The 18081-nt window shown below is 39.9% G+C and overlaps 1 protein-coding gene across 1 annotated transcript in view; it reads left to right on the forward strand.

Annotated features, from left to right (window-relative positions):
• Positions 1 to 4521: 4521 nt before the first annotated feature.
• Positions 4522 to 18081, forward strand: part of SPON2 (spondin 2) — a 41152-nt gene continuing 27592 nt past the window's right edge. Inside the window, exon 1 of the mRNA XM_074951859.1 lies at positions 4522 to 4654. The gene's annotated coding sequence lies outside the window, so the exon portion shown is untranslated. The remainder of the gene's footprint in view (positions 4655 to 18081) is intronic.

An 18081-nucleotide genomic window follows, 5' to 3' on the forward strand; every position in this document is an offset into this window, starting at 1 on the left:
GGAGGAAGGAGTAAAATGGACAAAATAACAGTAAATGCAGACCTCTGCCTTATGTCAGAAATAGGAAAGTTAATTTAAAATCACCCTTTCTCCTCTTTTGCACGGTTGTACTTTTTCCCATATAATCTACAAATGTGTGATAAATTTCTAACACCTTCAAATAAGCATCTAAATTGTTAGGATCTTATCCAAACTTGTTCTTAAAAGGTTTGTCCACCACAGAATATAAATCCATGTGTATCAATCAATGTGTACATTTTCATGTATTCCTTATTAATGTTGCATACTCTATAGCCTTCCCCCGCCCCGGGGTTTTTAAATCCCTACATTAGGCCTTTGAAGAGTCCCCCATGTTCCCTGTTTTTATACCTTTACCGTTTAGTCCCTCAGTTGTATCTACTATCCTTCTGGGAAGAAGTCCCCTCCCCCTCCCTAAACGAAGCCTGTCAACTTTGCTTCTTTATGAGCAGAAGGGGTTATTCTTAAATGGTGCCAGTTGCTTTCTCCTTTATGGGGAATAGTGAGAGAAACGTTTATTACTGAGCTGGGAAGGTGGACAAAAGAGAGAAAACAATGACATGGTCTCTTTTGTGAATAAGACAATCCCTTCCTATGATAAATATTTACATCAGATAGGTGTATGGATTCTAGGTATGCCTGCAACTTATCTTCGGGTATTTGGAAATGTGTGTCTATTATTGTTTCTTTGAAAAGGAATGTGTAATCTTCAAACAGAAAAGGAACAGAGCCAACAATGCATCATCTCTTTCAAGATGAGCTACTTTGTGCTTTTGTTTGTTGTTTGTTTTAATATTTAGTATGCCAACAAGAGAATACTTAGTTTTACTGCATAAAGGCAAAAAACTATTTGAGGTGGTTGGGCTGAATAACCATACTGCATACTGTAAAGGAAGGTATTTCAGTTTATATAGGAATAGAACTGCACCTACCTAAGATCTCTACCTTAAAGCCTTAACTCTGTGCTACATGCTGGGGTCTGTCATTGATGATAAAACCAATATATAGGAAGACTGAATGCTAATTTTAGATAGCTCTCTCAACTTTTATTTTTTGTTTCTTTAAAACAAACAACCCTTTAACTTAATTTAGGATGCAGGATTTGCTCATAATACCGGTTTCTAAACTGAAAACCAGAAGTCAGAATCAGAACACCAGTTAGTGGGCATTGTGACAGTTAAAGGCTTAGCTGACATTTAAAATACATATAATGCTAGATTTAGCCATATCCCATAGCTGAACAATAAATAGACATTTTCCAGAACCTGTGATCTTGTCTTGGAATAGCAAATAATACAATATTTTGATATTGGATTTAAAAAATGTATATATAAAAACCTGAAAAAAGATAAAAAAATAAAGCAATAGACCAAGCATTTCGTTGATTATTCAGAAAAATCTACTCCGTGTGAGTCACAAAGAAAAGCTCGTATAGCTTATAAGATCATAGGCATTTATGTTTCATTGGCACTGCTGTGGAAGTGTGAAGATATTCCACTAAATAAAAAATATTATTCATTATTTGTTTGCTGCCCGAATTGTGTTGGATGCTTTCCAGATATTCAAGAAGAGATGGTGCTTTTCCCAGTGAGCTCTCACTCTAAGGATGACAGAGGACAGTCTTTCTAGTTTGGTTGTAAATGAGTTCAGTTTTTCTATCTGCATGAGATATAAAATATTAGCTAAACCTGTGTGTATTAAAGGAGTGCTTTAATCCTCCAAAGGTTGAGTGTTTTGGTTTTGACAGGCAAATACCAACCAGAAGCTTGCAAAAGTCTTGTAAAAACACACTCCTAGATTGTGCAGACCATAGATATATTCACAGGAGGCACTAGGAAAGCTACAAGCCTGAACTAGTAGAGTTTCCAATCAGTTGGCCTTGCAGGTAGGAGGAGCATAGAATCATAGAATATCAGGGTTGGAAGGGACCTCAGGAGGTCATCTAGTCCAACCCCCTGCTCAAAGCAGGACCAATCCCCAATTAAATCATCCCAGCCAGGGCTTTGTCAAGCCTGACCTTAAAAACTTCTAAGGAAGGAGATTCTACCACCTCCCTAGGTAACACATTCCAGTGTTTCACCACCCTCTTGGTGAAAAAGTTTTTCCTAATATCCAACCTAAACCTCCCCCACTGCAACTTGAGACCATTACTCCTTGTCCTGTCCTCTTCTACCACGGAGAATAGTCTAGAACCATCCTCTCTGGAACCCCCTTTCAGGTAGTTGAAAGTAGCTGTCAAATCCCCCCTCATTCTTCTCTTCTGCAGACTAAACAATCCCAGTTCCCTCAGCCTCTCCTCATAAGTCATGTGTTCCAGACCCCTAATCATTTATGTTGCCCTTCGCTGGACTCTCTCCAATTTATCCACATCCTTCTTGTAGTGTGGGGCCCCAAACTGGACACAGTACTCCAGATGAGGCCTCACCAATGTCGAATAGAGGGGAACGATCACGTCCCTCGATCTGCTCGCTGTGCCCCTACTTATACATCCCAAAATGCCATTGGCCTTCTTGGCAACAAGGCCATACTGCTGACTCATATCCAGCTTCTCGTCCACTTATCCTTATTGAACCTCATCAGATTTCTTTTGGCCCAATCCTCCAATTTGTCTAGGTCCCTCTGTATCCTATCCCTGCCCTCCAGCGTATCTACCTCTCCTCCCAGTTTAGTATCATCCGTAAATTTGCTGAGGGTGCAATCCACACCATCCTCCAGATCATTTATGAAGATATTGAACAAAACCAGCCCCAGGACCGACCTCCCCTTGACACCGGCTGCCAACTAGACATGGAGCCATTGATCACTACCCGTTGAGCCCGACAATCTAGCCAACTTTCTACCCACCTTATAGTGCATTCATCCAGCCCATACTTCTTTAACTTGCTGACAAGAATACTGTGGGAGACCGTGTCAAAAGCTTTGCTAAAGTCAAGAAACAATACATCCACTGCTTTCCCTTCATCCACAGAACCAGTAATCTCATCATAAAAGGCGATTAGATTAGTCAGGCATGACCTTCCCTTGGTGAATCCATGCTGACTGTTCCTGATCACTTTCCTCTCATGTAAGTGCTTCAGGATTAATTCTTTGAAGACCTGCTCCATGATTTTTCCGGGGACTGAGGTGAGGCTGACTGGCCTGTAGTTCCCAGGATCCTCCTTCTTCCCTTTTTTAAAGATGGGCACTTTTCCAGTCGTCCGGGACTTCCCCCGATCGCCATGAGTTTTCAAAGATAATGGCCAATGGCTCTGAATCACATCCGCCAACTCCTTTAGCACTCTCGGATGCAACGCATCCGGCCCCATGGACTTGTGCACGTCCAGCTTTTCTAAATAGTCCCGAACCACTTCTTTCTCCACAGAGGGCTGGTCACCTCCTCCCTATGCTGTGCTGCCCAGTGCAGTAGTCTGGGAGCTGACCTTGTTCGTGAAGACAGAGGCAAAAAAAGCATTGAGTACATTAGCTTTTTCCACATCCTCTGTCACTAGGTTGCCTCCCTCATTCAGTAAGGGGCCCACACTTTCCTTGACTTTCTTCTTGTTGCTAACATACCTGAAGAAATCCTTCTTGTTACTCTTAACATCTCTTGCTAGCTGCAACTGCAGGTGTGATTTGGCCTTCCTGATTTCACTCCTGCATGCCCAAGCAATATTTTTATACTCATCCCTGGTCATTTGTCCAATCTTCCACTTCTTGTAAGCTTCTTTTTTGTATTTAAGATCAGCAAGGATTTCACAAAATATTGTTAAACACCTCTTAAACATACTTCTAACAAGTAATTTATAAAATCTTTATAGTTTTTTTTTAAAGCAATCCTGCCACAATGAAAAACAGTTAAGGGTCAGTGAAACTTTCTGAAAAGCTCAGCGATTACTGTCCAAAAATACTCATGCTGAGTTACACTTCCATATTTATTACTGTGTGTGACATATATTGTTTGTATGTGAAGATTCTTTCTGTCTAGCAACTCTGGAAAGTCAGAAAAGGCAGAAAATCTTAGTGTAAATCTCTCTTGATTTTTCTTGATTTCTCAGAAATCTAATATAGATGACCCCTGCTATGTTGAACTTTTCCACAGTGAATTCCTTAGGATTGTAAACTTTTCCTCAAGGTCTACTACCTTTCAGTCTATCCCACCAAATCACAAGCACTTTGTAATGAGATACTATTACAATGAGGAATCGTTAGCAACATAGACTCCTTGTCCAAGGAGTAATGGACAAATTACTCCTTAATTAAGCTTTTACCGTCTGTTCCATTCCCATTTAAGACTGCAAGAAGAACATATTTTACAATTACATCAGTAAGAAAATTAAATGATTGGAGTACACAGTATGGTTTATACGTATTCATTTAGACAGTGTAACATATAATGGTAATGGTGATGTTTTCTCCTTGCTCTGGGCCTCTATGAAGGAGAGCAGTTAATTTCTGACACAATAAATTTGGAGTTATTTTGATGCATTAAGTACATGACAGACTTTTTTTTCCCTCCAGGTTTCATTGGATGTACATCTTTGTCTCAGAGCATCCTGGCGGGATCCTGGAAGCAAAGCTTAGCTCGTTCTACAACACGTGGAGAATTAAAGGATATCAGAGGCATTAAAAACTGACAACTGCAATTTTAATATGCCAGGTAAATGGAGCTATTTTGTGTCACTTTCTAAAGTTGTTAACAGTTATGCCATGACCACGATTTACAGAAAAAGGACCTGCTTTTATTTAGAGGGAAAACAATGATTTTTCCTGCAAACTTGTGCCCTGGTAAATTACAGTAAAGACTGATAGAACAGCAATTAAATGAAAGAAAATCCAGTGGCATCATTAAAGGATGCAGTTGGGGAAAACTTTATGTGATAAATATGCAAGTAAATTCTTTTCCTTTCATTCTCTTTTTCCACTGTTTCTTCCTCTCCAGGCTTTTAAAGTATTGTTTCAGTATTTTAATAGCTATACAACATGTACAAAATCTCTTTGCTGCTGTTTTTGAGTTCAAAATAAATTAATACCCGCAGCAATAATGTACAGCAGATTTATCTCTGAATTAACTTCACAGTTACATTTGATCAGGAGAGCATCACTAGAACCAGGCTAAGACCAGTTGTTCTACTTTCCATGAAGATTCTCTTTTCTGATCAAAAAGATTGGGCCAGATTCTGAACTCGGTTACCTTGGTGTACCTTGATTGAAGTCAGGTGAAACTAAGATTCAAATTCTTCTTCTTGTAGCAACTAAGAGTCCTAGTCATAAATTACGACCCCATTGTGCTAGGTGCTGTACAAGCAGTATGGCCTGCTGTCTGTTAATTACCAATTCTGCCTAAGTGCTTAGTCATAACAGATTTAATACCACCTTTGTAGTGCTATAATGGACTGACATCAACCATTTGCGAGGGGAAGCTCTTCTGATGGTTTTAGGAGGCACTGACTCTAGAATGACTGGTTCAGCCATATGAAGAATAGAAATGGCAGGCTTAGCAGAACAAGACAAAATACATTAGAGAGAGATTTGTGGCAACCATGAAAACCACCTGTAACAGAAATGGAAAAGTGGAAAGACAATCAAACCAGAATATACAGAAGCTGATTGCTAGATCATTCCTACAATTTTTATCTTACTGAAGACAGATTTTAAAGATTGCCCAATATGAGCTATTTTCAATATTTTATGGACGTACTTTTGGCTAGTACCTTTCCCCTCAATATACATAAGTACTTTTCTTGGGGGGGTTGGTTTTCTTTGGAAGAGAGGTGCCACAGGGGCTTATGTGTTTAGTTTAGAGAAGGCAAGGTAGAAGAAGTGAGTCCTGTGCTTGGCAAAGTCTGTGACGGTCCTTAGATCCTGTAGGAATTTGTTCCACAGTCTCAGACTGGTCCCTGAGAAAACTCTGTCTCCTGTGTAGACAAACTTTATCCTTATGAGAGAAAATCCCACTGTGCCAGAGGAGTGGCATTGTCGACCACAGTCTTCATCCCAGAACAAAACTCTTTCAAACATCCCTTTCAAAACAAAACCTCCTGAGCCCAATTATTCAATTATTTTCTTTCTGTAAATCATCTTTTATGTTTCAGTCTGGGTCCCACAGACCCCCACCAGTGGAGGCTGCCTGACTGTTTGAAGTGATCGGAGGTTTGGCTTGTTAGTAGTCTGAGGAGAGATGGATTAGTGGGCAGAATGCCGATGAGGTGGTTACAAGTTCATGATAAATACAATTTATGATTTTGTTCTATAATTTATAACATAGATCATGGATATAACCACTGGATATAACCACTATGTGTGTGTGGGCACAGTACATATACATGGGGTATCTATAGATGTGGGTTGTTTATGTATGGGTTCTATAGTAAAAAAGAATTAAACAGTTGTAACTGGTTTCAGAGTAGCAGCCGTGTTAGTCTGTATTCACAAAAAGAAAAGGCGTACTTGTGGCACCTTAGTGGTAGCTGACATTTTGCTGATATAGTACAGAATCAGCTTGGGTGTCCTGTTTAGAAGTAGATAGCTTGACATAGGAAATACATCCCACAATTGGAATGAATGGAAAAGTCAGAAACTTTCAAAATCTTGAAAAGTTCTATTTTTTTTTTTTAAGAAACTTGTTTTATTTAACAGTGGTTTAAGTGTATAACATTGTTTATTTTGCCTAAGTGAAGGTTCTCTTCTAGTGGAGAAATCAAAGTTCTTCTCTTTTCCTGTGTCGATTTTATATTTTGTATTTAGGAGGTGATAACATTTGGGCCATACTGGCTATAACTATTCTTTACTGTGTCCCTTGGGAGTTCAAGCTCTGAAATGAAACCAGAGCTGCAGCTGTGGCAGTAACCATGTGGCTTTTCTAAGGAGAAACAACTTGCTGTTTTTTCCCCCTCAGGCTAAACTTGTGCTCTACACAAAAAAATAAAGACTCCAAATCATGGTTAGGCTACAGTCTTCTGAAATCTTTCATTTGGATCAAAGAATGTATCCTTAAATTGGACTTAATGACAACTTGGTGGGAGGGGGGAATGTTGGGCTATGAATGACACGTTTGTATGTTGAGATGCCGCTGTAGAAAAAATAACATCTTTTGTCTATTCTGTTTGTTAATCCCCAAACTTCCTATGAAATAGAAATATTTTTTAAAACAGTATTCGATACAAATACATCGTCTTTTTATACAAATTGTAGATATTTAAATAAGTGGATTTATTGGAAAAAAGTTTAAATTCTTCAGATTTAGCTTTGCGATAAAAAATTGGTTAATTTTCTGCAGAGTTTGAATACCACATACTGTTTAATTAATTCTAACACATCACCCATTGATGGGTTAATTTTATGTATATGGAATTCTATGCTAGACATAATTTTGCTTTGGCAGCTGTATTTACTCCAGTAGGCTAATTGCTGGGAATCCCAGTTGTTAAGATGAGTTTATGATGTGTTAGCAAAAACCAAAAAAACAGCTGACAACCACACACTTTGTTTTCAGGACAAAATTTATATTTACACTCATTTTTTAAAGTGATGTTGAACTATTAGAACACAGAAGAATTCACTTAAGAACAATGTTTTGTTATAAAATACTACTTTTTAAAATTTCTTTTGTACTACAGTTTACTTAATACTTCTGTCTATAATACAGCTAAATGGAGTAAACTAGGTAAACCTAAGATAATAGTCTATTTTTGTAGGTTCTTATATTGCCCTCATCACCATATTATCTGAACACCTTCCAGTACAGAATTAAGCAACATGACTAACATCTGTGATTATTCTCTCTCACGTCCTATCTTATACCACAAAGCTAAATTCTGATAGGGGCTCAATCTTTCAGGGAAAGGCATAACAATAGCAAGTGGCTGTGTAGCTCCTTCCTGGAAGGCCCTAAAACAGCCCTGGGAGAGAGCTGGGCAGGGGAAAAGCTGGGCTGATTGGCAGAGCAGCCGCAGCTGGGACCATGCCCAAAACAGACCCAGCAGGCCTTATAAAAGCCAGGGAGGCCAGGAGCAGAGGAACTCTCTCTCTAGCCCTGAGAGGGAGGGACCTGGCTGCACAGACCTGAATAGAGGACCTAGTTTGGAGCAGGGCTGGGGAAAGGCCAAGGGAGCCGGGGAGCTCGGGCCTAGGAAAGCCCCAGGCTGCAGGCCTGGGAAGGCCTGTTAGGTATGAGGGTTGCAGAGGCAGCAGGTCCAAACCCCCTCACCTGTGATGAGTGACTTATAGTGCAGTCTGCCCCAGGGAGCAGGGGCTAGTTGGTGACTGGCAGTAGCCCATGACTGAGGTGAGGTGGGGATAGTGGGGGGGGTTCCCCTGGGAGGCGGAGACCCAGAAGTGTGGGGGTACTGCCAGGGGGAAGTACCCAGTTAAAGGGGCACTGGGGTCCTGGGAGGGACACTGGAGCCAGCAGGAGGCGAGACACCGGCCAACAGAGGGCGCTCCGGAGTCTGGAATGCTAATTCCCTGAGACAACGAGCAGGAGGCGCTGCCGGTGAGTCTGCGCCCTGTTACAGAGTGATGGAGAATGCAGGCACGTGCGGTCTGCCCCTGATACTAGGGGCTGAGGCAAGGACTGTGGACTATTGCCCAAACATTTGAATTTGCCAAGAAAAATCATGCCAAACCAACCTAATTTCCTTCTTTGATGGGGTTACTGGCTTAGTGCATAAGGGGAAGCTGTAGAGGTGATATCTTAATTTTTAGTTATGCCTTTGACACTCCCATGTGATATTTTCATAAGCAAACTAGGGAAACATGGTCTAGATGAAATTACTATAAGGTGGGTGCACACAACTGATCAAAATACCATTCTAAAAGAGCCGTTATTAATGGTTTGCTGTCAAACTTGGAGGATGTGTCTAGTGGGATCCAGCAGGGCTTTGGTACTAGTCAATATTTTTATGACTTGGATGATGGAGTCGAGAGTATGCTTATAAAATTTGTGGATGACACCAAGCTAGGAGGTGTTGCAAGCACTTTGGAGGGCAGGATTAGAATTCAAAATAACCCTGACCAATTGGAAAATAGGTCTGAACTCACCAAGATGAAAATCAATAAAGACAAATGCAAAGTACTACACTTGGGAAGGAAACATCAAATTCACAACTACACACTGGGGAATAACCGTCTAGGCAAAAAAGGATCCGGGGGCTATGGTGGGTCGCAAATTGAATACGAGTCAACAATGTGATGCAGTTGCTAAAAAGGCTGAAAACATTGTGGGGTGTATTAACAGGAATGCCATAAAACAAGGGAGACAATTGTCCTGCTTTACCCAGCACTGGTGAGGGCTCCACTGTAGTTAAGTGTTCAGTTCTAGGTGCCACACTTTAGGAAAGATGTGGACAAATTGGAAAAAGCAACACAAATGATAAGTTTTAGAAAACCTGGCCTATGAGGAAAGACTAAAACACCTGGGCAAGTTTAGTCTTAAAGAAAGAAGATGGTGGAGGTATCTGATTAGCCTTTACCTATATTCAGGACTGTTATAAAGAGGACAGTGATCAGTTGTTCTCTATGTCCACTGAAGATGGGACAACAAGTAATCAGATTAATCTGCAGGAAGATGATTTGGGTTAGGTATTAAGAAATCCTTTCTATCTAAAAGGATAGTTAAGCATTGGAATAAGCTTCCAAGTCAGGTTGTAGAATCTCCGTCACTGGGGGTTTTAAGAACAGGTTAGAGAAACAGCCTTCAGGGATGGTCTAGATATACGTCATCCCGCCTCAGTGCAGGGGGCTGGACTAGCTGACCTCTGAAAGTCCTCTCCACCAATACATTTCTGTGAACATACATCAGAGAGGGTAACTTATAACTGAAACGCTTACCAAGCAAAGTGGCAAATTCATCATCACTTGGAGTCTTTATCATAGGCATAGTTTGACTGCTATATTTGTGTGGGGGAGGGGAAAGCACGGGTGTGCATGCACGCATGTTCTGTTGGTTCACTGGCTTTCTCCCCCTGCCCAGAGTGGTACCTGGGCTACCAGTGCTGGATGGGGGCGGGAGACAGACGACAGGCCGGATTCATGGGGGAGTCTCAGCTGCTGCTGTCTCCTGTGGTGACCTGAGCAGCTTGGCTCACAGAAATGGGGGCTGGGGAGGGAGTGGAATGTGACTCCACATGACCCTCAATGCTTTGCCTCTGTTTGGGGGAGCAATGCCTCCCCTGCACCACCCCCAAACTATGTCCATGGTCTGTATCTTTTCAAAAGACAACCAATCTTGATTTAATCTGTAGCTCAACCACAAGTTCTTGAGGTTGATGGTATTCTCTTATGGGCCAGAGAAGAAAAATTCCCTCCACTGCAGGAATTGCTGGGTGAAATTCTATGGCCAGAGTGGTGTAGAAGCTAGATTAAATGAACACACTGGACCACTATGGCCTTAAATATCTGTGAATCTATAAAAAAAAAAGTTCAGATATAAATCTAAGCAAATGGAGCAGTCTCTTGAAATGTGCAGTCACACTTTGGAAGCAGTTTGGTCTAGCAGTTTTTACATGGGACCATAAATCAGAAATTTTAGGTTTTATTACCTGATATACCATTGATTAACAAGACATACTAGAATTTATTATCAAAAGACAGACATACAACTGATTGCTTAATTAATACAAACAATTATAACTTCATTAGCAAATCATGCATGCAAGTTTAGGCTTTGGCCTAGATTTAATCATGATTTATTAATGCATAATCTGTCTCTACGTACTTATATGGCCCCCATTACTCAATCTAATGCATTTATCCTCACAATGCTTCTGAGATAGGGAAGTACTAACATCTCCATTTTTCACAAATTATTGAGGTTCATAGTATTCTATCAACTTCAGTGAACCTGGAGCTGAGGCCCAGAGATTAAGGGCTACATTCCCAAAGGTGTTTAGGCATCTAATGGGACTTTCAAAGGCACTTAAGCAGGTTAAATGCCCACTTCCCATTGGAATCAGTTTTATCAACCTGCTTAGGCACTTTTGAAAATTCACCTAGGCACCTAGCTGCATCTTTAGGTACCTAAATACCTTTGGAAAAAAAACACGACTGCTAGTTTAAATACCTTTGAGAATCTGGCCCTAAATCTGTGATGTTTGATTCTCCGATCTAAGACCCAGGCTGAAACCCTAACCGCTGTACCATCTTTCCGCTCTTACCACTCTTTAAAACATTGGATTCCTCCCCAAGAAAGTATGGGGTTTTCATTTCCTCATCTACAAAGCTAAATCTTTCAGAAACCATGATGGGGAAGGTCAGGCCTAGGAGCTGGAGCTTGGGGTCAGAACCAGAATCAGGTGCCCAGTGTGCTTTTGGAAAAAGGCTGGACCAGAAGCAGCACCGGAGCAAGAGCAAAGCTGGAGCTGGCTAAGGCTTGTGGAGTCTGCAACCACTAAAAAGCAAGGGAGAAATCCAGACCAGGGAGTGATGTTGAGCAGTCTGAGCTGCTGTTTCTCCTGTGAGGCTTATATACCTGCCCTGAGAGTCACCAGACTAGCTCTTGACTTCTGGATTGGCTAGAGCATGGCCTAGGAATGACTCATCAACACATGTGGCTTAATCAGGGTCTAGTTGCTTTTAAGAACAGCTTCTCACCTTACAAGGCCTGCCAATGTGTGTGGATTTGTTTTGTTTTTTTGGTCTGAAAAGATGTGGGAGGGTTGACAATAATATCTTCCCCAACCAGCTGGAAAAGAAGGGTTAACATTCTAATTAAATAATGTATTTCTTAGATTCCATAGAAATCTTAGTCTGCTTTGAAGAACACAAAAATAGTAAACACATGTCCAACCTTGAAAATCTGGTCCTACTGTATGAGTCTTATAGCAAATATTCTGATTTTCTAGGAACCAGATTTGAGAGGAAATAAGTGATTCTTACTTCCTCTACTTTCTTGCTTTCCACCCACTCTTTTTCCTTCCTTTCTTGCATTTTAAATAGTTTATTTTTATGACAAAATGAAAACTAAAAACGTCATCTTCTGTTTCTGAATTTATATAAATCGGATTAAATTAAATTTAAACCTACTGGTATGTGTTGAGTTGAAAGAGACTGAGATTATAAAGAGGAAAACTGCCTCAGAATAAAATAGGTGAATACCTCAAGGACCCCAAATAATTAGGAGAGAGCAAAACTTATTATTTCATGCAATCGCATTGACTCATGTCAACATTCTAATTTCATGACAACTGGCAAGAGATGTCACACGTTAATGTGAATTACTGTGTCAGCGGAACAAAATTTCTAACCTGAATAATGGCTCATGTTGCGTCACCCCACCGGCTTATCTGTTCCAGAATCTACAGATATAATACTGTGTTGATGAAATGAACTCTGTTGACATTGTAAAGACAAAATCAAGCACCTATCTCTAAGTTACCTTCCGCAGCTGTAGGAGTGCCATTAGGGCCCCGCCCCGACACATTGCTTAATACTGAGATGTGGAAATAATGGCTATAGGTCAGTATCTCCTCACGAGACCTCAGCAGAAGAATGTATAGCTGAAAACAACATTGAGTTTAAAGCAGGGCCCTAATAAACTTCCCATGCACCGGAATATCACACCAGGATTTTAGACATGCAGGATACAAACAGCAGATGCTGAAGTACTTAAATGAAAATCATAGTGTAGATCTTCAGCAGATGAATACGAAGTATCTGTAGGCATTTTAGAAGGAAAAAATAATTTCCCTCCCTAGTTATATCAAATTTTACTTGTTTTTATTTCAAAGCCCGCAGTTATAATCCCAATAACCATTACTAGGAGTTTACACTACCTTGCCATGTTCCTTCATGCAAGGATTTTTTTTCTACTTTTCCCCTTGCTAAATATAAACTACTAGCATTATATATATTTTAATACACATTTTCTACAGAGAATAAGTATAATAATGACTTGCACAAAATAGCATGGCTAACATGGGAGATATGCTTACATCAACTCTAGAAAATTAATGTTTCTAGAGATTTTCCAGATGCCACAACGATTTCTGATATCATTAGAAGTTTCTCCAATGCCTGCTAGTCAGACTATATAAATTAGAGCAGATGGGATTTTAAAATTGTTTCCCCTTAGTGTTGCATATTCTCTGAAAGTTACAGAACACCTCACCCATTCTTTTCGGATAAGTACAGTAGTTAATATGCCTTCCATCTGCCTCATTAGTGTAGCCTGGCATGTGATTTACAAGATTCAAAACGAATATTCCATATTAGTCCCATCTCATAAAAAATGTATTTAAAGTAAAAAAATACATGTTCTTCCTTTATAATTGATAATTAAACTCATATTTTACTTTGTTTAATCTTCTAACATTTCCTAGATATTAGTCAATTTGGCATATCTAATTTTTCCATGTTTTAAAACAAATGCTTTCATTAAATTTTTGAAGTCTTCCAGATTCGGAGGCTCTATTGATCTTGGTATCATTCTCTTCCTAACATGGGGTCAGATTGCCCCCCCACCTGCAAAGGGAGAAAAATAGTTGAAACTCAGAAATTCCAAGGTTAAGTGTTTACTATTGCTTTGCCATTTGTAAATAACGTGGCTATTCCATACTCATGACAATCAAACCTTTGTACCACACAACTCCTTTGAAGAGGGAAATCTAATTTTCATTTTAAAACATGCAATAATCTGAACTATATTAAAGAAATTGCCACTTGATGCCAGTAACCTTGCAAACTATCACCCAGTTTCCAACCATCGCAGCAAATTAAATGAGAAGCTAGCTAAAAATACCGTTCAACACCACCATCTGCATCCAACAGCCTGGATCTACCCCCTAATCAGGTTTCAGACCAGGGCAAGGTACAGAGAGGGCACCTGTTCTTTGGTGTCCACAATGGAAGTGCGTCCTGCTGGAACTGTCTGTCCCATTCAGTGGAATTGATCACCAAATACCTGTTGGGCCTTCAAGAGGCTGCAAGAATGAACAGAAATATTCTTCAATGGTTCAGGATCCGGTGCTTCCTCTCAGACCGAACCCACAGAGTTGTAATGAGTAAACTGTTCCTCCATGCCTATTGCATTCAGAACTAAATTTCAAACCCAGCTCTTTGAGTTTTCCTCCAATAGTACATACACCAGCTCACTCACACATTTAATATTTTAAAAAATTGTTTATCTCCATAGAAGGAAAAAAGAGAGAGACAGAGAGAGAAATGACCATTATGTCTTTATCAGGGGAGGCACTCAGATGGTATGGCTTTGGGCGCTAAGGTTTGAAACTAGGCACATAATTATTTTATAAAATCCTATAAGAAGTGACTACAGGAATTGTATCAGACATCAACAACAGATGTTAAAATATCCATCCATTCTTTTGAATATTGTCTAACACAGAGCCTATCTGGTGGTGCTGGGTGCCCTGAATTCAGTCTTCACTAGAGCTTGGGGGGTGCCTTATACCTCACACGGTCTGACCCTTAAATTATGAGCTCTTTGGGGCAAAGACTTTTTATTTGTAAAGTACCATGTACATCTAAAGCACTGCAGAAATAAAGGTAACTAATACTAATAAATACTTCCTGGTGTAACTACTTTGGTCAGGCTTGCAATGGACTGAATTCTGTAGCAGGAGACGGGCAGCTACTATAATAGATAAGGGATCCTGGAAAGACACTTTGCTGGATAAATTCTACAAGTTGTTCTAACTTGCAATGATACCTGTCAGAGACAGAGGTTTAATAACATACTCTTTTGTTTCCAGTTGCCCCTAACTTCTGTCTACTTGTTTGTCTGTCTTCAGAATGTTAGCTCTTTGTGGCAGCAACTTTTAACTTTTTGCCTGTCTGGAAAGAACTTAGTGCATAATAGGCAAAACCACAGACAAATAACAAACCGTGTCTTTCACTCTATTCATCGGGTAAGTAATTTGTTGTGGTTCTACATTACAAATTCACATGCAGACTTCCAGTCACAGAATGGACCATATCCTTTGTTAACCTGTGCCTCCATAGAATTCTACTGAAATCTCAGCAAAGTAAATGTATGAGTTGAGTTGAATATTGCGTACCTGTGCATCAGTATAATATTGCTTTAGGTAGCCACAGATGCAGAGCTAACAATCTCTCTCCCCTCCAACTTTAAATGGGTGACAGACAGCCTGACTACACACAGTCAAAAAAAAAAGAGGATGGCGTTCCAGATTCCTGGCTCCCTTAAACATGCCACAACCTTCTGCTCTGCAGAATTATTATATTTGGTTGATCCCTTGTATGTCTATAGACCATATTAGCTGGCCAAAAATTTGAAGTGCCATTTTGGAAACTGCAAAGATGCCTAATATTTTTCTTCTGCTTATCCCAGTTCGAGGTATGTCCCAAGGTGTTTGCAGATGATGGGAAGCTGCTTTGGAACCCACAGAATGGTTGGCAATGAGTGGTTCATTCAGATTCACCCTGGCAGTCCGACTCCCAAAAACTGATGGTGTTGCCAAAGTGCCTGGCAAAGGAAGCATGTAAATAATTCCCAACTGTGCAGTTACATCTGTGATATTGGGCTCAGCTTAGTGACACAACATACCTACTTTTACCCACAAATTACTTTGCAGAGTCACAAGTGGATTTAGCACGCTATTATTTTCACAGATGTAAGTGGTATGTTAATTAACTTTATTATGATGGGGGGGGGGAAATCATATCAAGCACAGCCATTTCCATATAAGTAGCACTGAATGCAGCTTCCTGTGCTTGATTATCATGGAAGGGCTACTTGGTTGTACAGACAGGGAAATATGTATTTTTATGTAACTCTATTTGTATAACTATTGGAATAGCCATTAGTGCAGAAACATTTATGTTGCTACTGGGGATGCTGTACAGCTTGAAAAAAATCAATACATTTTGAAATTATTCTGCTGTTTGTGTCCTGGTATTTCTGACACTTCCCTGAGGGAGTAATAGGCAAAAAGTCAGGGTGCTTCCTTACTTAATCTGATCCTCTGAAAGCAAAGGGCTTGGTCCTACATTCCATGTAGACACAAAACCCAGATTTATTTTAGTTGCAGTTTTTGAGTGCTCACTATCCCTGAAAATTAGGCTATTTATTTAGATGACTAATTTCAGGTATTTTAGGCACTCAGGCATTTTCATACCGCTGTACATTCATCTAAGTACTAGAGGCGTGACAATTACATGCAAGAGATTTTGGTACCTATTATAGTCCACACGGCTAACTGGGGAGGGGGTTGAGGAAGAGGGCATTGTGGATCATCACTGAAGTCTTTTTGTCCAGTCCTTGTGCCTATCCAACCTTAGCAGTTATTAAATATTAATACTTTTTTTCTAGTTATTCCTTTCCTTCAAGGATCTCAAAGTGCTTTCCAAACATTTAGAAAGACAAGGTGGGTGAAGTAATATCTTTTACTGGACCAATGTCTGTTGGTGAGAGAGAGGCTCTTTCGAGCCACACAGAGCTCTTCTTCAGGTCTGGGAAAGGTATTCCAAGGGTCACAGCTAAATGCAAGATGGAACACATTGTTTAGGGTAAGTAGTTAGTACCTATTCTAAGGGATCAGTCAAGATAGAGTGACCCATTAACACCTCTTCAGTCATAGGACAAAAAGGGGGATTAGTAGTTACAGATTGTTTTAATAAACCATAAATACAGTGTCTCTGTTCAGTCCATGATTTTTAGTGTGTAGCAGAGTTATGTGCTAACTACTTATGCTAAACAATCTGTTCCATCTTGCATTTAGCTGTGATGCTCTGAATACCTTTCCTAGACCTAGGGAATGCATCCGATGAAGTGAGCTGTAGCTCACGAAAGCTTATGCTCAAATAAATTGGTTAATCTCTAAGGTGCCACAAGTACTCCTTTTCTTTTTGCGAATACAGACTAACACGGCTGTTACTCTGAAACCTTTCCTAGACCTGAAGAAGAGCTCTTTGTGGCTTGAAAGTTTGTCTCTCTTTCCAACAGAAGTTGGTCTAATAAAAGATACTACTTCATCCATCTTGTCTCTCTAATATCCTGGGACCGAGATGCCTACAACTGCATTCCAAACATTTGTTAGGTAAGCTTCATAACAGGATATAAGTGGTAGGGACTGCATTGCCCAGCCATTAAAATGCAGCCACCTCTAAAGTGAAATGCAATAGTAGTTTAACAGTGTGTTCACCAACATTACCCAACAGGTTAGGTCAGGAAGCAAAAGAAAAAGAAAAGAATATCCTCTTTCATTGAATCTGCAGGAGGAACTCAGAGGTAGAATATTATCTAAATTACAGTTTGGCCAGAACAACTGATATTTAACATGTCTACTATACAGAAAAGTGATATGGAATCTTTACTGACAAAAGAAGTCAGGATCTCAGTTTTACATGTCATATGAAAGACAGCAGGCCAGATTCTGACCACCGTTACGTTGTTGTAATCCTCGGGCACCTCTACTGAAGTAACTATATTCATATCAGTGTAACTGAATATAGAATCTAGTCCTGCACCAGACAGGCACATTGATTCAGAAATGACTCAGAAGTAAGAACTACTTGGTAAGTTATCAGAACTAATTCCTGCAGCACTTGAAGTTTAATTTGGAATTTAAATTAACATCAGTTTCTACTTGCAATATATATAACTCACAGAGAAAATACATTTAATCATAAACCACTTTGGTAAATTCAGTTATCACTAATAGGCAATGCCATCTTAAAATCAAAGTCAAAATTGTCAGTATTTCATACTATTGGTGCTTAAGAAATATGTAATAATACAATAATGAGAGAGACAAGATAGGTAAGGTAATATGTTTTACTGGACCGTCTTCTCTGGGTGGAAGGTATAAGGTGGTCCAGTAAGAGATATTACCTTGCCTCTCTCATCCTTGGACCAATATGATTACAACACTGGAAGTGCAATAACAGTTACAAGGAATTATGCAGCCCACTGCTTTAATGGATAGTCCACCTTTTCTTCCATTTCAGAATTATATGATTTTTTTTTGGCAATAAATGCCTGGCATAAGTCATGACCTAGAAAATATGACGTCTCCTTTCACAGTCCCCTGGGTTTTGTTGGGAAGCAAAGGGCAGTAGGAACATTTTCCCCAGTCATTTTTTTCTGAAGAGGCGCAAGTTGTTTTAGCT

The sequence above is a fragment of the Natator depressus genome, chromosome 4 (genome assembly GCF_965152275.1).
Source record: "Natator depressus isolate rNatDep1 chromosome 4, rNatDep2.hap1, whole genome shotgun sequence".
Classification (NCBI taxonomy): Eukaryota; Metazoa; Chordata; order Testudines; family Cheloniidae; genus Natator; species Natator depressus.